The sequence below is a fragment of the Dendrobates tinctorius genome, unplaced genomic scaffold (genome assembly GCF_039654945.1).
Source record: "Dendrobates tinctorius isolate UK_male_01 unplaced genomic scaffold, ASM3965494v1 ptg000086l, whole genome shotgun sequence".
In the NCBI taxonomy this organism is placed as follows: domain Eukaryota; kingdom Metazoa; phylum Chordata; class Amphibia; order Anura; family Dendrobatidae; genus Dendrobates; species Dendrobates tinctorius.
The window spans coordinates 50,462,541-50,474,046 of NW_027361754.1; the positions used below are offsets into that span (position 1 = coordinate 50,462,541).

Genomic DNA, 11,506 nt, shown 5'->3' on the forward strand with positions numbered 1-11,506 from the left:
CCTAACGTCACCATGCAGACAGGTCCGGTGTCATTATGTAAATCATTTCGGCACACATTATTCCCATCCATTTCAGGAAACATTTAGCTGGAGACATCTGGATGTAACCATCGTGGAATTGATAAAAATTAATCCGCAGCAAAAACACCAACATAAAGCAACAAAGTACGAACACAAACAGTAATAAATGTGCTGAAATGTCAGTTTTATCTCTGTCTACACCGTCCTACGTCATTAGTAACGGTCTGTGCTTCAAAAACCCATTGTTTGCCATCTGTAAAAATCAATCCTACAGAAATGATACAGATGGAAATAAGTTAAGGTCTGGATCAAACATGTACAAAAATGTTTAGAAAACAAGCGAGAAGGATTTATCCACTCGGGCAGAGAGAATAAAGTCATACGATCAGCCCAGCAGCTGAAAGGTCTTTGGCTGTGGAGCAAATTAGCATCTCAGGCAGGGGTGTAACGATTACAATGGCAGAATGTGTGACCGTGACCAGGACGGTACAGAAAAAGGGCCTGCCGACACTGGCACCTATTTCACCTAGATGCGAATCCTCAGACACCATGTTCCCTTACTGCAGTACACACCGTCGGCCAGAGGCCGGCAGCTGACATCGGCGTGTATGTCAAGACCGGCGCATGGCAGCGATGTAATGCACTGCCCTGACACATCAAAAGTCAGATGCTGGCTATAGAAGAGGATGATGAACGTCATGGGAGCGGAGGAAGGCAAGAAGAATCCTTCATTTTATGTGTTGAAAAAGATAATCAGAACATTATACTAGGATGTGACTCAGGATGGAGAGGTCATTTACCAGTACGGGGCAGCGGGTCATTATACCAAGGAGGGGCCCATAATGGGGGTGGCCATTATACCAGGATGGGGGGGGGGGTAATTATACCAAGATATGGCCCAGGAAGGGGGGGGTCATTATACCAGGATATGGCCCAGGATAGGGGGTCATTATACAAGGAGGTGTCCAGTGATGGGGGGCGGTCATTATACTAGGATGGGTCCAGGACGGCGGGATTACTACAGAAAGAGCCAGGAAGGTGACAAATACATGGACGGTGAACACGCATGTACTTATAGGATCTCGAACGCTACAAGGGCCCATACATCTGATCAACATGCAGGTGGGGGCACAGTTCCAAATTTTGCACCGGGTCTCAGAAGACTCTAGTTAAGCCACTGATCTTAAGGCCAATGGTGCACATTAGAAAGGGACACAAACAAGCAGAAAAAAACAACATGATATGTTTCTGCGTTTTCATTCAAATAATTTGCAATTCATTTCTGCTGCAAGCAGTACTGAGGATTTTGGCTTGGAAATACACACCAAAAAAGTCAGTGTGAACATATCCTAGAGGCTGGAATAAAAAAAACAAAACAAAAAAAATCTTACCAATCTCTTCAGGGTAGGCATCTCTTGGGAGCTCAGACATGTGGCTTTTGCTCGGCTGCACAATGTATGTCAGGGTTCACAGTCAGTGCCGGACCATCCTGTCACAATGTGATAAGTAGGTCGCCTGAGGACCACATATCCGCATTATGTGCCTCCTACGTAATAAGTTGATCCATGGAGGAAATATCATTTACAGCGATTCCCTAAACGTGAATTACATGCTGCTCTATTATGATAGAAGTCCAGTAAATCTCCTTTAATCCTGTATTAACTTGATTGTGCTGGATGATCGAATATTCTGTGCAGTTAAATAGTAATAAAAAGTATTTGAAAATCAGACAAAAATTTAAAAAATTTCATGGAAAGTTAGAAAACCTCTAATCCTGCCAAAACTGTTGAGACTGTATCTGTTAAAAAAAATTTTTATATATTTTTCTTATTTATAGTATAATCACCCTTACTAGTTGGGGGACAGTTGGCCTGGATGCTATGAACATCATCAATACTCTTACCAAAGAAGTCATATCTGATTAACTTATTGTTGCATTTTGTGCATCAATAGTATTTCTCTAAAAAGCCATATTGTATATAATCCCAGAGGAAATAAGGATTGAAACGTAGGATTGAAACGTAGTTAAGAGTGAAAGTAGAATGTGGTCTTTGTCTGGATACAGAATGTGACATTTCTCTAACCGGCTCCCTACCTCCTCCAATCAACACAAAAAAATCACATAGTTCAGAAGCTTAGCAATGGATGAAGCTGACAGGAAATTTTCACAGCAAGTGAAGACAGAATGCAAAATCCATCCTATTTATAAAGGAAAATAAAATGAAAGGTGAAGAACTTGGAGGTTCTCCAAAAATACTTTACTCCCATGTTTGCCATCTACTTGGAGGAACCAAAAAAAACAGTGTTTGGCCGGGATCACACGTGAGAAATATGGCGTGCGGCTCCATGTATTGCTATGCGGCTGCACGCTCCGCTCCCGAGTGCTGGTGGCAGTGCCGGGTATTAACATGCGAGACTTAACCGTATTCCTCGCATGTGTGATCCTGGCCTTAGAGAGATGTGTGTTGTGAGCTCATTTTCGGGTTTGCCTCTGGCTTCTGGTGAGGGTTATGGAGCTGGTTGTGCTGACAGAGGAGTAGTGAGTTCTCTATCTGGACTCCCTCTGTTGGTGAAGGGAGGTAATGAAGCTGATTTAAATGGCAGAGACCGGCCACCTGAGGAAGAGGACTGCGATTGGACATCAGGAGTTTCTGATTGGATTCAAGGCAGCCGACTCCCAAGTTTCTTGCTGGTGATTTTTCATGACTGTGGCTTCTGGTTTCCAGTTTTGGTTCCTGCCTTCCTAAAGCTAAGTTTTCTCTGCTATTGTTCATATGAGTTTTTGTCTGGTTTACTTAGTTTTTGTGTTCAGCCAGCCCTGGCTGGGACTGGGCTGAATCCCCATTTTGTCTCTGATCAGTTGATCTCTTTTGCTCTGTCTTCAGAATATACCCGAGTGCTGATATAGTGTTTTGAAATCTAGCGACTTCAGGGCCTTTTTCTATCAGACATGTTGGACATTATTTTTGGCAGGGTTTTTTGTGTGATTGCAGACAGCGGCTTTTCTTTCCTGTCCTTTCTAGTTAGTGAGGGCCCATCATTTGCTCAGCCTATCTTTCTATCTGTGTCTTCATCTTGTTTCACCGACAATACATGTTGGGGGCTGTCTGTTGCTTTGGAGTCTGCTCTGGGGCAGTTTAGATTTTACCTTTCTTTCTTTAGGCTTATTTAGTTCTCCGGCCGTGACGAGGCATCTAGGACCACCGTAGGCACGCTCCACGGCTACTGCTAGTTGTTGTGGATAGGATCAGGGGTCTGCAATCCGCTAGTTACCAACCTCTCCGGTTTTCTGGGCTTAACTTGCTTTTTGTTTTTTCCTCCTCGGTGACTAATTCATAACAGATTTGGACGACTAATTGACAATTAGATGAGCCGCGTTTGTGCCTCTGTGCTTTATCCTGCTCATGCCATTTTTTGGGCTTTGATCACGACTCTAAACACAAATTAAAAATCGAAGAAGCTGAAGATTATGTCCATGGCGGAAAAAAGCATTATATCTAGATGAAAACAGGGATACCTGTCAGTATATATCGGGTCTGTGGTAAAACTAATGGCCTATTAATATGTTTTGATTATTTACACTTTTTTGAATACCTGAATTAAACAGCGCTACAATTCTCCAATGGCTCATTTGGATGAATGTGCAACCTGGACCGCACATGGACCCATTGTAGCCAATGCACATGGCCAATTGCCCCGGTCAGAGCAATGGTCTGCATTAGGTATGAGCGAATGTGCTTAGATACCACCTGAGCATGCTCGGATAAGACGTTAACAGAGTATCTCGTGCATGCTTGTATATTATGTTCTAGTCCCTGTAACTTCACGATTTGTGGCTGTCAGACAGCCTCAACACATGTGGGGATTGCCTGTTTGATAGGTAACACTTGTATGTGTTGAAGCTGCCTACCGCCGCAAATCATGCAGCCGCCTGGACTCGAACATAATATACAAGCACGCCCAAGATTCTTGGACAACACCCGCCCGTGCTCGGATAAGACTTTATCCGACCACGTTCGCTCATCACTAGTCTGCATGTAATATTTAAAAAGAACAAAAACAAAAAAAAAAAAATCAGCATCCATTACTTTGATCCGGATCTGTTTTACAGACCAGAATAATGCATGCAATTATAGGGTGCCCCAGCACCACCCACAGTGAAGGTGAGCACACGGAGCCAGCCACGGCTGCAATTTGCAGTCATGACTGGCCCAATTTTCATTGGCTTGAGTTCCTATAGTGCTAGGGACATTCCTTTGCTTGAGTAAAATCCTCTGGATTTTACAAGGCCAAGATGGTGCATGATTCTAAGAAGTCTCATACTACAAATATATCTGCAATGTAAATTGGCAGAAGTAGGTGCAAATTTCAACCTTTGCAACAAATAGGGTGAAATGTGCAGTTCCTCTCCGCTTCTCCTTCTTTATGGTATTCACAGCCATAACTGCCACTGTGGCATCTCAGTTCAGTAAGGTCTGTAGTGGGGATGGTACATTGGAACGTAGCTTAGCTGTTGAGTGTGCAGATAATCGGAGTCATGTACACAGTCTAACACCTTAGGTCTTTGGAAGTTTACTTTTGGTGTCTAAAGGGTAATGTCTCTCTTTACATGCAAGTGTAAGGAGACTAAGGCTATGTGCACACGGAGTTTTTTGGCTCTGCGGATTTTGTAGTGAAAACCACAGATAAGGTTTATCTGCGGTTTTGCCCTGCGGTTTTACACCTCATAATGGATGAGGTGTGAAACCGCAGCATTTCTGGACAAAAGAATTGACATGCTGCGGATTGTAAACCGCGGAAAAATCCTCAGCATGTGCATTGCGTTTTCCAGTTTACCATTGAAAACAGTGGTACTGTACAACGCACCTAAATCTGCTGCGGACCCGCAGCTGCAGAAACGCTGCGGATCCGCAGCAGAATCCGCACCGTGTGCACATACCCTTATAGGCTATGCAATGCACCTCTGGGAAATTAAATATATACAGAAGCATTGTATGGCCTATAAGCCTCCTTACACTTGCATGTCCCTCTCCACAAAGAGACACATTACCCTTTAGCCCTCATTCAAAGGCCTTTCATACAGCCAAATCAGATCTTATACTTTGCACTGTGGAGGGGCAACACCCCAAAACACTTATCTGCATATTGACATTCAAGTTTTGCTGTTATCCCAAGGCTCATTAAGGAGATAATATTGTCTTTAAGGATTTCTACTTCCCATAGGTTTACTTTTGAAATGTCTTTTACATATGTATTTGTTATATCTCTTACTGACCAATAAATAACATATTTTCCCATATTGTTCATTACAGGAAGCGTTTCGATGTCCTTTACATTTTGGGCCCGATGTTACTTTGGGATTTCGTCATAAGCATTGGGTCATAACGAAAATTTAGATCATAGGAGTAATTATTCAATACCATCGTTCAGCATTATTCTTTAAATTTAAATGGTAGAAAAATCACTTTTTTTGGCTTACATTGAAGCAAAACAGTTGATAAAATGTTATATATTTCCCATTTTTCCTCCAAGATGCAGCCTATATTGAAAGAACAATAAAATGCTGCGGCAATTTACATTTTTGCTGTATTTCAACAATGTGCACAGATTTCCCCATAGGATTGTTGGGCAGCAGTAAATTCGCTTATTAGTGATATGTAATGTTTCGTCGACTATAAATTCTCACATTTACAAAACATTTCTATTTTTCACCTCGCAGAGAGGATCCTCACAGAAAGGTTTCTGCAGGTTGAGGTGAATGCAAATGAATAGCAAATAGAGACCGCAGGAGGGAGCACAGACTTATTTAGGAATGAAAATTAGTTTTACCATTTATAGTAAATTGCTGTCTGGAACCGATGGCAAAATTGAAGAATTGAAATGAACAATTGCACAGAAGTAGAGCATAAGCTTCACAGAAGCTCAGGGTTTATGGAAAGTGGAGTCCAGACTAAAAGGAACCTTTTATGGATTTTTATTTTAAGTTAAGTGTCTTCTCCAGTTGCCACTGCTCCACTGAATCTGGATTTTTTTTTGAATTTTTCTTCTCCTCCCCTCTGTTCCAAAGTTATGCCCCTTGATAATAATGGTGCAAATTTTCCCTTCAACCAATTGGGCGTGTACCACAGAACTACTATGTGGGCATTTGCTTTTTCTCCTCTCAAGATGGCCAATCAAAAAATGGCCACACCCCCAGAGAAGTTCTCTGGTATACACCCAGTTGGTTGACGGGAAAATTTGCACCATTATTACCAAGGGGCATAACTTTGAAACAGAGGGGCACTGAAGAAAAAGAAAAATTGTTCCAGAATCAGTGGAATGGCAGAAATTGGGCGAAGAGCTCTGATTAATTTTAATAACAACATCCAGGGTGCATATGGTGTCTAAGCTTTTTTCGTGTGGGGAGTTTTTTTTCTGCTTCAATTTATTCAGTAATCATGTGAAGTGTTTTTTTTTTCCCCTAGGAAAATCACCTCAGGGATTGACAGGATTTTTTTTTTTTTTACACCATATGCACTGTAGATGTGCTTTCCCATTGAAATCAATAGGAAGCTTATTCAAAGAGAATTTAAAGCATTTTTCCATAAGTATTTTAGAGTAGAATCTGCTGCAAAATTCACTCCAGAAATTCTGCATGAACCTACCCTAAGGAAAAAAAATAACCTTAATGCTGTGTGCCCACGTAGCGATTTTTAAGCGTTTTTGCCGCGATTTTCGGCACGAAAACGCAGCGAAAACGTTTAAAAATAGTGTACAGAACGCCCCCCATGCATTCCTATGGCATTCCGCACATGCTGTGCTAATGCTGCGCTTTTTTCCGCGGCGGAATCGCATTGCGGAAAAAAATCGCAGCATGCTCATTCTTTTGTGCGGAATCGCAAAGAATTGCCGCGATTCCGCACCCATAGGAATGCATGAGAATCGCTTACTTCCCGCATGTGGCTATGCCCACCATGCGAGAAGTTAAGCGTCTCATGTGCGGTTGGTACCCACGGTGTGGAGGAGAGGAGACTGTCCTCCAGGCCCTGGGCACCATACCCCTGTAAAAAAAAGAATAAAAAATAAAAAAAAAAAATCGGGGTATATTTACCTTCCGGCGTCCCGCGCTGCATTCCCGGCCTAAGCGTTCCCAGTAATGCCTTGCGGCACGGTCCAGTGATGACGTGGTCTCGCGAGATCGCTATAGCAACGCGAGACAACATCATCACAGGTCGCGCAAGGCATTACTGGGAACGCTGAGGCCCGGGATGGCAGTGCGGGACGCCGGAAGGTAAATATACACCGATTTTTTATTTTTTTTTTAGCATTCTATCTTTTACTATTGATGCTGCATAGGCGGCCTCAATAGTAAAAACCTGGTCACACTTGTCAAACACTATGTTTGACGAGTGTGACCAACCTGTCAATCACTTTCCAAGCGATGCTAAAATTCGCTTGGAAAGTGCTTGTATATCGCACACGAAAGTCGCGGTAAAATCGCGGTGAAATTGCGCGGGACAAACCGCGCGATTTCTGGGAAGGAGTCCGGTTTTTGGTGTGCGTTTTAACACGCACCGTGGACACATAGCCTTACTAGCTCAAATCTTCTTTTCCTTTATGTTTGGGCTTCAAGAAGAGTTTTGCCATGAGACAGGTCAAGACTCAGAGGCAAAAGATTGCTGTATACTGCTGCTACATCAAAGCTATGATGCAGGTGAATGAAGTTGTATTACAGCCTGCAAGGTCGCTGCAAGCAGGTTGCAAAAACATCAACTGGCTCTGACTTTTTGTGACTTGCTTGCTGCGGTCATAGTACCTTGCAGGCCAAAATGTGACTTCATGCACTTACATTATGCTGCGAGTGTAGTAGGAAGGAGATTTATGGAAACCAAGTAGGTGGCCTGAGCTATTTGGTCTCCCTTAATACTTTGCTTTAACTGAAGCAGATTTAGCAGTCTTATCAAAATATATGAAATAGAATCTTCCAGACGAATGAACGAGGAGCTATTTCCCAGGATATCTAGATATACTTATTGGTTATCATAAACAAATGCATGTTCTGGAAATTTTAATACTTCTTCAAAGCTCTTTGTAAAGACCGCCTTAGCCTTTTCACTTCAGTACCACGAGAAAATTACTGCTAGATTTATTACACATTATCGAGCATCCGATGTGAAACACAAGGAATATTTAATAGGTGGGAATTGTGCTCCAATTAACAGTTATACTAATTTGCATAATATAAAAAGTGAAATCACAACAAACAGCAACATGGTCTGCTCAATAATCTTGTAAAATCTGACGGCGACTTAAAGAAGGGCACAGGCAGATTTGTAACGTGGCGGAACACACCTACCATCCCGGGAAAAATGCTCCATCATCATGTATAGAAAGGCGATTTATATACTACTCTTTCTTATGTGGAATTTGTGGAGTGTTTTTTTTTTTTTTTTAATCAGTGGCATGCAAATGTATCGCCATTAGTCATTCTAATAAGATGTATGATAATTTATGGTAATGGCCTATTTCATTTTTCAGCACTAGAAGCCAAGAAGATGAAATCCTTCTGCCAAAATTCCATGCGACCGAGAACTATGCAAAATGGCCAAGGGACACAAGAAGGATTTAAGAGCTCATATTTTAAGGTCATAGAATAACTTTGGATTTAAGGAGTAATGCTTCTCATTGGGGAGAGTGACATGCCCGACACGCCAGGATAAGGATGCTTAAAGGCCATGCATGCTCCTCTGGGAAATTAAATATGCAAATTGTCTCTTCAGAGAGGACGAGGACTAGAACACCACCTATTGTAAGTAGCCATCTTAAAAATCAATATTAACCATTTAACGAGCCTTGCCACATCACTTTGAATAAAAGCCAAACCAAAATCTCAATTTTCAGACATGGTGTTTCAGGGGTGTTGCCCCTCCTCAGTGCAAAGCAGGAGACATGATTTGGATAGGTGAAAGGCATCTGACTAGGGTGTAGGGGGTAACGTTTCTCACCTTAGACCCCAGTCAATGGCCTCTCATACAACCAAATCAGATCTCTTGCTTTGCACTGAGGAGGAGCAACACTCCCGAAACACAGTGCCTGCAAACTGAGATTCTGGTTTGGTTTTTATCCTACGTCATGTGTCAAGAGTCGATAGTGACTTTTAGGATCGCTGCCTCCAATATCGCTGTACCTGCCATATTGACTTTCAGCATTTACTACTCTGAAGTATAATATCTGCAGTACAAAACAAAGACTGTTTTGATGAATTGACCAAAAGGGTGTAGCCATACTCCTTCCCCAGCTCAGCCCATTTCTGCATGGCCAATTCAAACCAGCATAAAAATACCAAAAGTCGCAATATCCTTGCGCCACTCTACCTGGCTCAAAAATTTGGCGACTTCTGAAAGTTTTTACACCCTTATAAATTAGCGGCAAACAGAGGTCCAGTAAGGCCCCAAGCACTTCTACGGGCACAGTTTTAAAGGGGTTTTCCACCTGGGGAACTATTTTTTTTTAATTACTTAAATGTATGCATCTCGAGGGTAAAAATTATTTTTGTAATTGGGCTTCATTAAAAAAATGTGTCTTCTAAAGCCACTGTATTGCATTACTGCTGGCTGCAGAATGAGTCAGCGGGGAATCTTAGCGAGCTTTTTTCCTACGGTCCAATGAGAGATTTTATAACACTTTTAATCGGTCTTTTTTTTTTAGCTTATTTTAGCAGATTAATGACCACAGAAGAATTCAAAGTTGAATGGGCAGGGAAACAAACAGAAAAAAAAACCCAGAAGAGTAAAACAATGTAAAATGGGAAGTGGAAAATAATGTAAGTGGGAAAAAAAAAAAAAAAACTGTCACAAAATTTGGACAACCTCTTTACTATGCCTGATGCAGTTAGTCATTAGACCTGTGGTCAGATTGCGATTTGCCCCCACAATGAGCTCTAGTGAAATTGACTTAAGATGTGTAAAAACATTTTTTGCTATTCTTTTTCTTGCAAAAATGTAGCATCTTTTTGTGCAGCAAAATTTTGTTTTTCCACAATACTTGTACCTATTCTAGGTTCCTGGATTTTGTTTTTAATTTATAGATGCATCATACGTTAGATGTTGCATTTTATACCTTAAGACAGACCCTTGTTTTTTTTTCTTCCAGCAAAAAACAAAAAAAAACATGCACACAGGAAGTAACATTGCAAAACCAGACCAAACTGGAGCGTGTTTTTCAGCCAAATCGTGCCACCCAAAAGCAAATGTAACCTACTACTTTATATAAGTGACTTCACGGTGTACAGAAAAGCACAAAGAAAATCATTTCTACACGAGATGGTTAACTCAGTGGTAGATCAAATTAACAAAAATATCAAGATGTAGTGATGAGCGAACCTGCTGGGTTAAGGCGTTATCTGAGCATGCTCGGGTGCTGAGTATTTTCGGCGTGCTCAAATAATATATTCCAAGTCCCCGCGGCTGCATGTCTTGCAGCTGTTTGACAGCTGGAATACATGCACGGATTACCTGTTTGTTAGACAGTCCCTACATGTGTTGCAGCTGTTGAACAGCCACGAGATAAGCAGGTGCAGGGACTGGAATATATTTTTCAAGCACGCCAAAGACACTTGGTTAGCACCCAAGCATGCTCCGATAAAACTTCTCCTGAGCATGCTCGTTCATCACTATTCATATGTCATCATAATTAAACCACCTGGTAAGATTGAAAAAAAAAAAAACTTGACATTTTTGACTCTTATTTGGAAAAACAAGCCCCTGATTCATAATTTGAAATTTATTTTAATTTTTTTTTTTTTGGCCTTTTCTTATTTTTGCTTCGTCTTATTTTATATCAAATGTAATAAAATGATGGAATACACGCAATAATGTTTGATCAAAGGTTGCTTTAAAAAAAAAACAACAAAAAAAAAAACGGAAACATCATGGACCTTTCAAAGTTTACAATTGTGCTTAAAATTTGCAAAAAAATGCAATGTGTGAACATAGCCTAAATGAATCTCAGAGGCTCCCGATATTGCACTGCAAGCTATGACAAAGCTTGCAGTACATACACGGTGTAATGGAGCTTTGTCACTAAACTATATTTAAATTTTGTTGTGTAATTTGCAAAAATATTTATGGAAGAAAAAAAGACAAAACACCAAAGAAAAGCAGTCACATGTAAATGCAGCCTAAAATAATATTATATAAAAAAGGGGCTGAAAGCACAGGAATCTAGATTCCCAGATGGCAGATGAAACACCATTCCTTCACAGCCACAAAGTGAAAAAACACTGCAAAAAATGCTCCATGTGTGACGGGGACTGTGTCAACATCTGGATAGAAATAATAAAATCTGCAGAAGTTTTCTTACCTTCACTGCAAATCTTTTTTTTAAACCTCATCAAACCAGTGAGCATAGTGTATCGCACCATTGTTGGCAGTATGTAGTCGCCTGGACATCCAGAGCCATTTTCCTGCAATCACCATGTTGTGGCACAGCTGCTGCTGACCTCACA

The 11,506-nt window shown here is 41.2% G+C and overlaps 1 protein-coding gene across 1 annotated transcript in view; it reads right to left on the reverse strand.

The window, feature by feature from the left end:
* The window catches only part of PLCH2 (phospholipase C eta 2), an 891,775-nt gene that overhangs the window by 343,254 nt on the left and 537,015 nt on the right, over window positions 1-11,506 (reverse strand). The window lies entirely within an intron of this gene.